The sequence below is a fragment of the Triticum dicoccoides genome, chromosome 3B (genome assembly GCF_002162155.2).
Source record: "Triticum dicoccoides isolate Atlit2015 ecotype Zavitan chromosome 3B, WEW_v2.0, whole genome shotgun sequence".
Classification (NCBI taxonomy): Eukaryota; Viridiplantae; Streptophyta; class Magnoliopsida; order Poales; family Poaceae; genus Triticum; species Triticum dicoccoides.
In genome coordinates, this window is record NC_041385.1 from 758,209,539 (window position 1) to 758,219,491 (window position 9,953).

Consider the following 9,953-nt stretch of genomic DNA (forward strand, 5'->3'; position numbering starts at 1 on the left):
GGGCGAGGGAGGAGGTTTGAGAGAGGAAAAGCGTATGAAATCGGTTCAAAAAAGCGGAAGGCAAAGAGCAAAAAAGCACTCACGACATTTACACGCAAATATTTAAGCAAAGGCCCACGACCCGAGTTCATTACACCCTAAAACCCCCAGTGGGTGGGTGGACCTGCTACTTAACAGATTTTACATAAAGTGTCTCAGGCATCTCCAGCATCGCGTCGCGACGTCGACGGCTCTCCCTGGCGGCCTCCGGGTCCAGCGAGGCACCAGTGTCCTCCTCGGCATCCGCGTCGCCGTAGACGCCCGTCTCCTCTGAGCTCCACTCAAGGTCATGAAGAAGCAAGCCGTAGTCGTATCCGTCCACGGCCCTGCCGTCTTCCGTACATGCCGGATGGAACTCGTCGTGGAAGGCGAACTCGGCAATGTAGCTGGCCCAGGAGGCGAACCGGCGGGCTTGCTCCTGCAGCAACTGCTCCGAGCCGGCCCGCTGGCCCATCAACGTGTCTAGCTGAAGATCCGGGTGCCAAGACAACTCGAACTGGAGCGCCATCTCAGCACCAGCACGAGCGGCGAAAATGCGCCACTCGCCAAGATGGCCCGTACCCATCTCCAACCAACGCCCAGGTGCGAGAAGCTCCGCGGATGGACGGAGTCTGACCACAGGGCCTCCGTCATCGCGGTGCCGGCCCGGGACAACCGCTCCATCTACGTTCCCAAGACCCGCAGGCGGGCCTCAGCGGCGGCGATGATCTCCGGAAAGGTCCAGGCCATCCGCGGATCCATCCCAGACCCGGCAATGCCGGTCGGGTCGCGCAGATAGCGGACAGCTTCCTCCGCCAGCCACTGCGTCTCCGGGAGGGCCCCTGTCACAAAGAAAGAAGGAAGATAAAAGAAGAGAAACGAGGAAGAAGACCGGATCCGGACCCGGCAAACTACAAGAAAAAGCACTTACTCGAGAAGGACTCTTCCAGGTGCTGCGCCTCAAGCAACATACCACGCCGCTCCCGTTCGATGGCACGTTCACGCTCCCCGAGCGCCTTGTACAGATCAGCCGCCTTAGCAAGGGCCGCCTTCAGCTCGGCGTCCTTGTCTTCGGCCGCCTTCTCAGCCGCCTCGTGGCGACGGGCCTCGTCCTGATGGGCCCCCTCAGCCACGGTAGCCTGCTCCCGCAGGCGATCCACCTCAGCCTGGAGCCAGCCCTTGTCGTCGGCCAGCTGGTCGCGCTGCTGGTCTGCCTCAACCAGGGCTTGCTGCGTCTCCACCACCTTGGCGGCCTCCGCCTTAAGGAGCTCCACCTCTGCCTCGAGACGGCTCTTGTGACCCGCCAGCTGCTCATGCAGCCGGTTGGCCTCATCAAGAGACCGTCGGGCCGCGGCCGCCACTGCCCTCGCGTGCGCCACCTCGACGCCAAGACGGCCGGTGTCGGCAACGAGCCAGTCATAGTGATGACCGGCCCGGAGCAGACGAGTCCGCTAGGACAGCACCTCGGCTACAAAGAACAAGGATTCAGCAGAAGAGAAAAAGACAAGACTTAAGATTTGGGCCAACAGTTACACAGTTGGCCCGAATCTCGGGGGCTACACCCAGTGGGTGCGCTAGCGCCCCCCCACCAGAAAAGAGCACAAGAGTACCTGCGGCGATGCGAAGCTCCTCCTCTTTGGCAGCAAGTTGCTCCTTGAGCTCCCGGTGCTTGCCCAGGAGACGGTTGAAAGCGGCGACCCGGAAGGCGTCGACATGCTGAAAAAGACTAAAGTCAGAACAAGGCCAACGCTCTAAAGATTCGACCCAACTACTATGTGTTGGAAATATGCCCTAGAGGCAATAATAAAATGGTTATTATTGTATTTCCTTGTTCATGATAATTGTCTATTATTCATGCTATAATTGTATTGACCGGAAACCGCAATACATGTGTGAATACATAGACCACAACATGTCCCTAGTGAGCCTCTAGTTCACTAGCTTGTTGATCAACAGATGGTCATGGTTTCCTGACCATGGACATTGGATGTCATTGATAACGGGATCACATCATTAGGAGAATGATGTGATGGACAAGACCCAATCCTAAGCCTAGCACAAGATTGTGTAGTTCGTATGCTAAAGCTTTTATAAATGTCAAGTATCTTTTCCTTAGACCATGAGATTGTGCAACTCCCGGATACCATAGGAATGCTTTGGGTGTACCAACTGTCACAACGTAACTGGGGGGCGATAAAGGTGCACTACGGGTATCTCCGAAAGTGTCTGTTGGGTTGGCACGAATCAAGACTGGGATTTGTCACTCTGTGTGACGGAGAGGTATCTCTGGGCCCACTCGGTAGGACATCATCATAATGTGCACAATGTGATCAAGGAGTTGATCGCGGGATGATGTGTTACGGAATGAGTAAAGATACTTGCGGTAACGAGATTGAACAAGGTATCGGGATACCGACGATCGAATCTCGGGCAAGTACTATACCGGTAGACAAAGGGAATTGTATACGAGATTGATTGAATCCTTGACATCGTGGTTCATACGATGAGATCATCATGGAACATGTGGGAGCCAACATGGGTATCCAGATCCCGTTGTTGGTTATTGGCCGGAAAGTTGTCTCGGTCATGTCTGCACGGTTCCCGAACCCGTAGGGTCTACACACTTAAGGTTCGATGATGCTAGGGTTATAGGGAATAGATATACGTGGTTACCGAATGTTGTTAGGAGTCCCATATGAGATCCTGGACGTCACAAGGAGTTCCAGAATGGTCCGGAGGTAATGATTTATATATGGGAAGTCTTGTTTTGGTCACCGGAAAAGTTTCTGGTGCTATCAGTAACGTACCGGGACCACCAGGAGGGTCCCGGGGGTCCACCAGGTGGGGCCACCGGCCCCAGAGGGCTGTGTGGTCCAAGTGTGGGAGGGGACCAGCCCCAGGTGGGCTGGTGCGCCCCCCACCAGGGCCCAAGGCGAAGAGAGAAGGGAAAGGGGGAAACCCTATGCTTAGATGGTCCTAAGGCCCACCTAGTGGTGCACCCCCCCTCTCTCCCCCTTGGCGGCCTCCCTAGATGATATCTAGGGCTGGCCGCCACCCCTAGGGGTGGAAACCTAGGTGGGGGCGCAACCCCTCCCTTTCCCTTATATATAGTGGGGGTTTGGGGCTGCCATAAACAGGAGAACATCTCCCTCTTGGCGCAGCCCTACCCCTCTCCCTCCTCGTCTCTTGCGGTGCTTGGTGAAGCCCTGCTGGAGTGCCACACTCCTCCACCACCACCACGCCGTCGTGCTACTGCTGGACGGATTCTTCCCCAACCTCTCCCTCTCCCCTTGCTAGATCAAGGCATGGGAGACGTCATCGGGAAACACGTGTGTTGAACGCGGAGGCGCCATTGTTCGGCGCTTAGATCGGAATTAACCGGGATCTGAATAGCTACGAGTATGACTCCTTCATCCGCGTTCTTGTAACGCTTCCGCTTAGCGATCTACAAAGGTATGTAGATGCACTCCCCTTCCCCTCGTTGCTATATTACTCCATAGATTGATCTTGGTGATGCGTAGAAAATTTTGAATTTCTGCTACGTTCCCCAATAGTATGTAGTTGGCCTGAACCTCGGGGGCTACACCCAGTGGGTGCGCTGGCGCGCCCCCACAAAGAAGAAATTACAAGAAAAAAAAGAAGGCTCACCATAATGGCGCGCTCCAGATCGCGCGTCCGCTCCACCTCGGCCTAGGCAAAGGCCTCAAGCCGGTCCGTCCGTCCGCACAGACGGCGGCTAAGAGCGTCCAGCGCCGCCTCCTCCTGGGTCTGAGGACCGAAGACAGCGGCGCCCCCGCTCTGCGCCGGCTGCAGAAGCCTCGCACCCTCCCTGTCGAGGCACCAAGGCATGCTCCCCGCTGGCCGCTTGCAACGCGGCCAGCACATCCTCTGACGCGGACCCGAACGCCGGGATGCCCTGCGTCGCCGCCTCTGGTCCGGACGCTGGGGCGTCCTTCTGCGCCAGCACCGGCCCAGCTGCCGGGGTGGCCTCCGGCACCACCGTCCGCGGTGTCGCCTCCAACACCAGGAGTGCCTCCGGCACCGCCGCCCGCAGTGCCTCTTCAATGACAGTGCCGCCTCCACCACCATCATCTCCCATGCGCATGACCACATCGGCCCACGGCTGGGTATTGCCCCCCACCTCCACGACCTCATGGTCGAGGATCATCACCTCAGCCCGGCCTCCACGGCCGCGCTCCCTCACTGATGATGGCTCACAGACCATCGCCGCCACCATCGTGCCCTCCGGCATCTCACGCCAGGCTGGCTCCGCGCCGGCTCGCGCCCACAGCGCCGCCGCGTCGGTCCAGGCCTGGACCGACGCCGCCTCCAGCTCCGCCTCGGCCCGGTTCCTATCCCGCCAGGCCAAGGCTTCGACGTCGTTCCGGTCCAGGATGAGGTCCGAGTCGGCCCGTCCCTCCACCTCGGCTTGGTCGGCAAGGTCGGACCGGCTCTTGCGGAACGCGGCCCCTTCGGTGGCTGCGGCTTCCGCCACCGCCCTCGTCAGCGCGATTGGCAACCTGAAGAAGAAGGCAGAATAAGCCAAAAAGAGACAAGTCCGGCTCAACAATCCGGACGCACGCAGAAGATAAAGCTTACCGTGTCAAGACCTTGACCAGGGTCGGCCTCCCGCCGCGCCTTCTCTTGGCCGGCCTCCCAGGCTCGGCCTGGTCCGTCGTGCGCTTCGGGGCCCGGGGTCGCGGCGCGGCGCTATATTTCCCATGCGGGCGGTGCCGGGCGGCTCAACGCCGCCCCATGCAAGGACCCGGCTCTGCCCGTGTCGCCGCCTCCCACGACCAACGCCACTACACCAATAACCGAATCAGCATCGCCTGCACCGCGACACAATCAGCAATTCAAGACACATGAAGAAGGAAAGATATAGGACTTACCCGCGCGACGCCCAGCGTCGGCGTCGAACTCGGCCACCTCCTCGCCGCCATGGGCCGCGGGCTCCTCTGGTGCCACTAGCGCCACCTGCGGCGGAGCCCGGGCGTAAGGATGACGAATCGCATTTAGAAGTATCTCCCGCGTCACGTCAGGACGAATGAGAAGGTGCGCAACAGCAAAGTAAGAAGACCGGACACTCACCTGCGGCGCCGGGTTAGACTGGCTGTACGGCGCTTTGCCAAACTGCCAGTCCTCTCCAAGGTTGGCCTTGGAGATGTCGTTCACACTGCGCGTGACCTGCTCCATAGACAACCGCGTTGACCCCATGCGGTTGGGGTCCTGAAGGCCAATCATTTCGCTGATGAGGCAGGAGCGCCTCTGGAGCGGAAGGACCCGACGAGTGATGAACGCGGCAGGGAGGTCGGTGCCGGTGAGCCCCTCCTGCGTCCTCATCACCGTCACCCGCTCGTAGAGGTTGACAATCTCCTACGACGGGCGCTGGAGCGAGTAGCCCCAGTTCGTTTTCGCCTGCGGCGGCGCGATGGCAAAGAGAGGAAGATTGATATGGTCCGCACCAAGGTTGCGGACGTAGAAGAAGGAGTTCTGCCACTTCTTGCTAGAATTCTCCAGTGGGATCTTGGGGAAATCCGGCCCCGACCGCTTCGAGATGACGACAGCGCCGCAGTCAGCGAACTCCCTGGCCGATGGGCCCTGCTACTTCAAGGAGAAGAAGCACGCCCAGAGGTCGATCGTGGGCTCGACCCCCAGGTACCCCTCGCACAGGGTCACGAAGCCGGAAAGCTGGACGATGGCGCCGTCACCAAGATGATGCATCTGGAGCCCGAAAAACTCCAGGAACGCGCGGAAGAAGGTGCTCGCCGGCAGCCCTAACCCGCGCTCAAAGTGCGTAAGGAAGATGACGCACTCCTGCCCCTCGGGTCGGGGCCTCTGCTCGCCGCGCGGCAGGCGGACACCGACGTCCGTCTCCCGCGACAGGCGCTACGAAGCTCGAAGCTGGGTGATGTGCTCGGTGGTGACATTGGAGCCCATCCAGGAGCCCGAAGGAAGCGCCATGGACAGAAGAAGGAGAAAGAAGATGGACGACGGAGGAAGCTCTGCTTGGAGCGGTAGGCGCAGTTGTGCACCGGTGGCGTAGAGCAGAGCAGGAGCAGGGGGACAGGAGGGCGCGAGCAAGAATGATGTCCACCTCCCCCTTGCCCCCTCAATTCATAACACTCGATTCAAACGTGGGGAAGTGGGATCGTCTGCACGCACATGTTCCACTACCCCGCAATAAGTGCACGCGTACACGCGCAGTAACTTCCCGGGGAAGAGCAACATACCCCCGGACGCCGCACTATATCCGCGCGCGTGAACTAAGGGTGCGCGGCGGCGGGCCCCAGCCCGTCGACCGGTCCCATCACGCGCGTGGCCTGTTAGGCCCCTCCGGCATCTAGGAACCACGTGGCGCCTTCGCGAAGCCCGAGGGATTGCCTTAAGATTCGATGGACTCCTTGGTTCCCGCCACGACCGGGCTGCCGTGATCCGGTTTCCGAGAAAACCGGCACACAGTGGGTGTCGCCCGGCGCTTGCAGAATCCGCCTTGCTCAAGGGGAAATTGCGAAGGCCCACTCATCCGAAGACGGCAAACCTTCACAGCTTCGGGGACTACTGTCGGGGGGATGAACCCCGGGCAGGCAACGGAACCCGGATCCTTTTCAAAAATGGCGGGGGCCGCATCGCCCCTCAAGCCGGCATGCGCCTGGCCGAGTCGCTCGACCCGGCAAGTCCCGCAACCCAGCCAAACTCTTCGACTCGGCAAGGTACGTCAACCCGGCCTCAGCAACTGGCGCAAGACAACCCAACCCGGCGCAACCAAGGCTTTCCCAACAAGCCGACCCCACCCGTGGCGTGCACGGCAACCCAGCCATGGGTCAGCTCCCGTCCCATCCAAGCCGTACGATGGGACGAGACTTCAATCACCGATGACCAAGACAACAGTGCTTCCGCCCATGCCTGTGGTCAGCCAGAGCGTGGCAACAGTGCCCCTCACCTACCCACTGACCAGGGCTGGTGTGGCAACAATGCTCCCGCCCTCACCGCTACCGGCAGCAAGCGGGGGCCTAATGGAGAGCCACTGTACATGACTCGACTCAGCCACGCCCTAAAGATCGACAAGACGACGCACAGTTCCCCTAGGCCCGTGGGGCCCCGCACCTAGGGGAACCCGGCGAACCACGAGCCCTTAGCGGGACCCAGCCTGGGTCCCCGGACCCACTGACTTGTAACATTACCATTGTACCCCTGGTGGGTTGGTCTATAAAACCCCCCGGGAGCCCGCGATCACAAAGGGGCAAGCAGAGAAAGAAACAGACACGAGAGAAATTCAAGTAAGCATAGGACTAGCCACCCAACGGCAACACCGAAGAGAAGGAGCAGCCCAAGCCTTGGCCAGCCTCCTTCCTCCTCCATACAGCTCTAGGAGCAACACTGTACTATCGATCATCCAACTACACTCGGCAGGACTAGGGGTATTATCTCTCCGGAGAGCCCCGAACCTGGGTATCACTACAAGAAAGATGTCAACTTGTGACCACCACTATTGGTCACTGAAAGGTCACAAATTTCCATTTGCAACCTTTTTGTGACCAAAAACAGAAGGTCAAAAGCTGGCCGTCATAAACTGACTATAGCGACCTTTCTTCTAGAATGGTCAAAGACGTTTACGACCAAAATACGTCTACTGTTTCGTTTTGGTCAGTAGCAACCTCCCCAGGCCACGTAGGCATCCAACGTGGCAAGCTGATGTGGCACAAGATTTAGCCCGGTCCAATTCGGTTTTCTACATGGGCCTAGCCCAACAATTCGGCCTTTTTATATATTTTTTCTTGATTAATTTTGGTCAACTACATGGGCCAGGCCCAACATTTAAGCCATTTTATTTTTGGGCCGTAGCCTTTTTAGTCCATTGATTTTTATAGTTTCAGCCATTATACATTGGGGTACCACTAGTAAGCCAGCCCCACATGTCATGCTTATCTCAAAATATGTCCCACATGTCAGAAATTTCGAAATTTGTCAAACAACCATTATAACTTGGACCCTCTTCTCATGTTTCCATTTCACGGGTATTCAAATCACATACACAATCATTGTTTTGAACATACTAGAGAGCAAATGAAATGCATCCAAAACAAGAATACATTAGTCTATTACAATTCAGTATACTACAACCCAGATATGCATACAATTACAACACATAATATGCTCCTCTTTGTTGATATGATTCACAGCTTCGGCCTTGGATTCACACTTCACCTATGCAAAGAATAAGAATGAAAATATAAGAATAAGAATGTGTTCATGGAGTGATCCAATAACTTATAAGCAAGAATTGACATCAAATGCCATGTAGATAAATAGTATGACTAACAGTAACTAGTATGTGTTCATGGAGTGACAAATGTTCTCACTAGCTAGGATTTTTTTGGTATATAGTATACTGACATGTGCAACTCTAACTAAATTGATCATAGAAATGAAAAGAACTGTAAGCATGTTTTTTGGGTATATAGTATACTGACATGTTCATTCAGAATCCAGGCAACAGCAGATACACACCAGCAGATACACATTCAGAATCCAGTCAAATTTTAAGTAACAGGAGAACAGATCTAACAGACCAGACCATAATCAGCATGCATCAGGATTTATGGTTCTAGCAAAAAAGTGGCTGACTAACAAACTAGATATGCTTCTACAGACTAACAAAATGGCAGCAAACATACTAATCAGATTGATTCGTTCAATTAGGGCTTGTTATAGATTATGCCCATCTAATTTATTCCCATCTAATTTATACAAAATGGCAGCAAACATACTAATCAGATTTATATTAACAAACTAGATATATTCCCATCTAATTTATTCCAATGGATTAGGCCATGTCAGTACTGAAGCTACAACATTCTAATTACCTGCAACTAATCAGTAGCATACATGACATCAAAGGGATGCAAACTAGATAATTTAGTAGTCATCTACACTAGTAGAAAAAGGGTCAAACGTGAAGCACATTAGTGCCGGTTTGATTTTGGCCCGGTACTAATGGTACCATTAGTGCCGGTTCGAACGGATTTGCATTAATGCCGGTTCGTGTTGAACCTTTAGTACCGGTTCGTGGCACGAACCGGTACTAAAGGGGTGGTGGCAGGCTGGCGTCAGGCCGGGGCCCCACGATCACCTTTAGTACCGGTTCGTGGTACGAACCGATACTAAAGGTCTAACCTTTAGTACCGGTTCGTGCCATGAACCGGTACTAAAGGGGTCTGACCTATAGTACCGGTTTGTGACACAAACCGGCACTATAGGGCAATTTTCAAACTCTACCCCCCCTCCCCCCGTGTGTCGCCATTTTAGTTCTGAAAAAATCAAAAGAAAATGATAAAAACTTCAAAAAATAAAATCCTTCGGTAGGTAGTTATATTACTACATCTACTAGTTAGGAAAATTTGAAAACTACAATTTGGACATGTTTTGCAAAAAGTGTAGGGAAAATGTAAAACGACTATAACTTTTGCATACGATGTCGGAAAAAATGTATAATATATCAAAAAATTCAGCACGAAAATCCGCATCCGATGGAGACCGCCTACGGCCTGTTTGGAATTTTTTAGAATCCTCAAATTCCAAAAGGAAAAAAAGATATGGTCAAATTTCAGTTTTTTTAAAAAAATTCTGTTAAATCTGGTCAAACTATTTATTCAGGAAGTATTAATGTTACTACATAATTATTCAAGAATATTAGTGTTACTAAATAATTATTTCAATTTTTTGAATTTTTGTCAAATCTGGTCAAACTATGGTCAAACTGTGGTCAAACTATGGTCAAACTGTGGTCAAACTATGGTCAAACTTATTCAAGAAATATTAGCGTTACTAAATAATTACTGTTTTTTAGAATAATAGTTTCAAACTCAAACGGTGAAATGTGTGACTTCATGCTCAAGCTAAACTCCTGAGGGTTAATAGGATTGACATCCTAC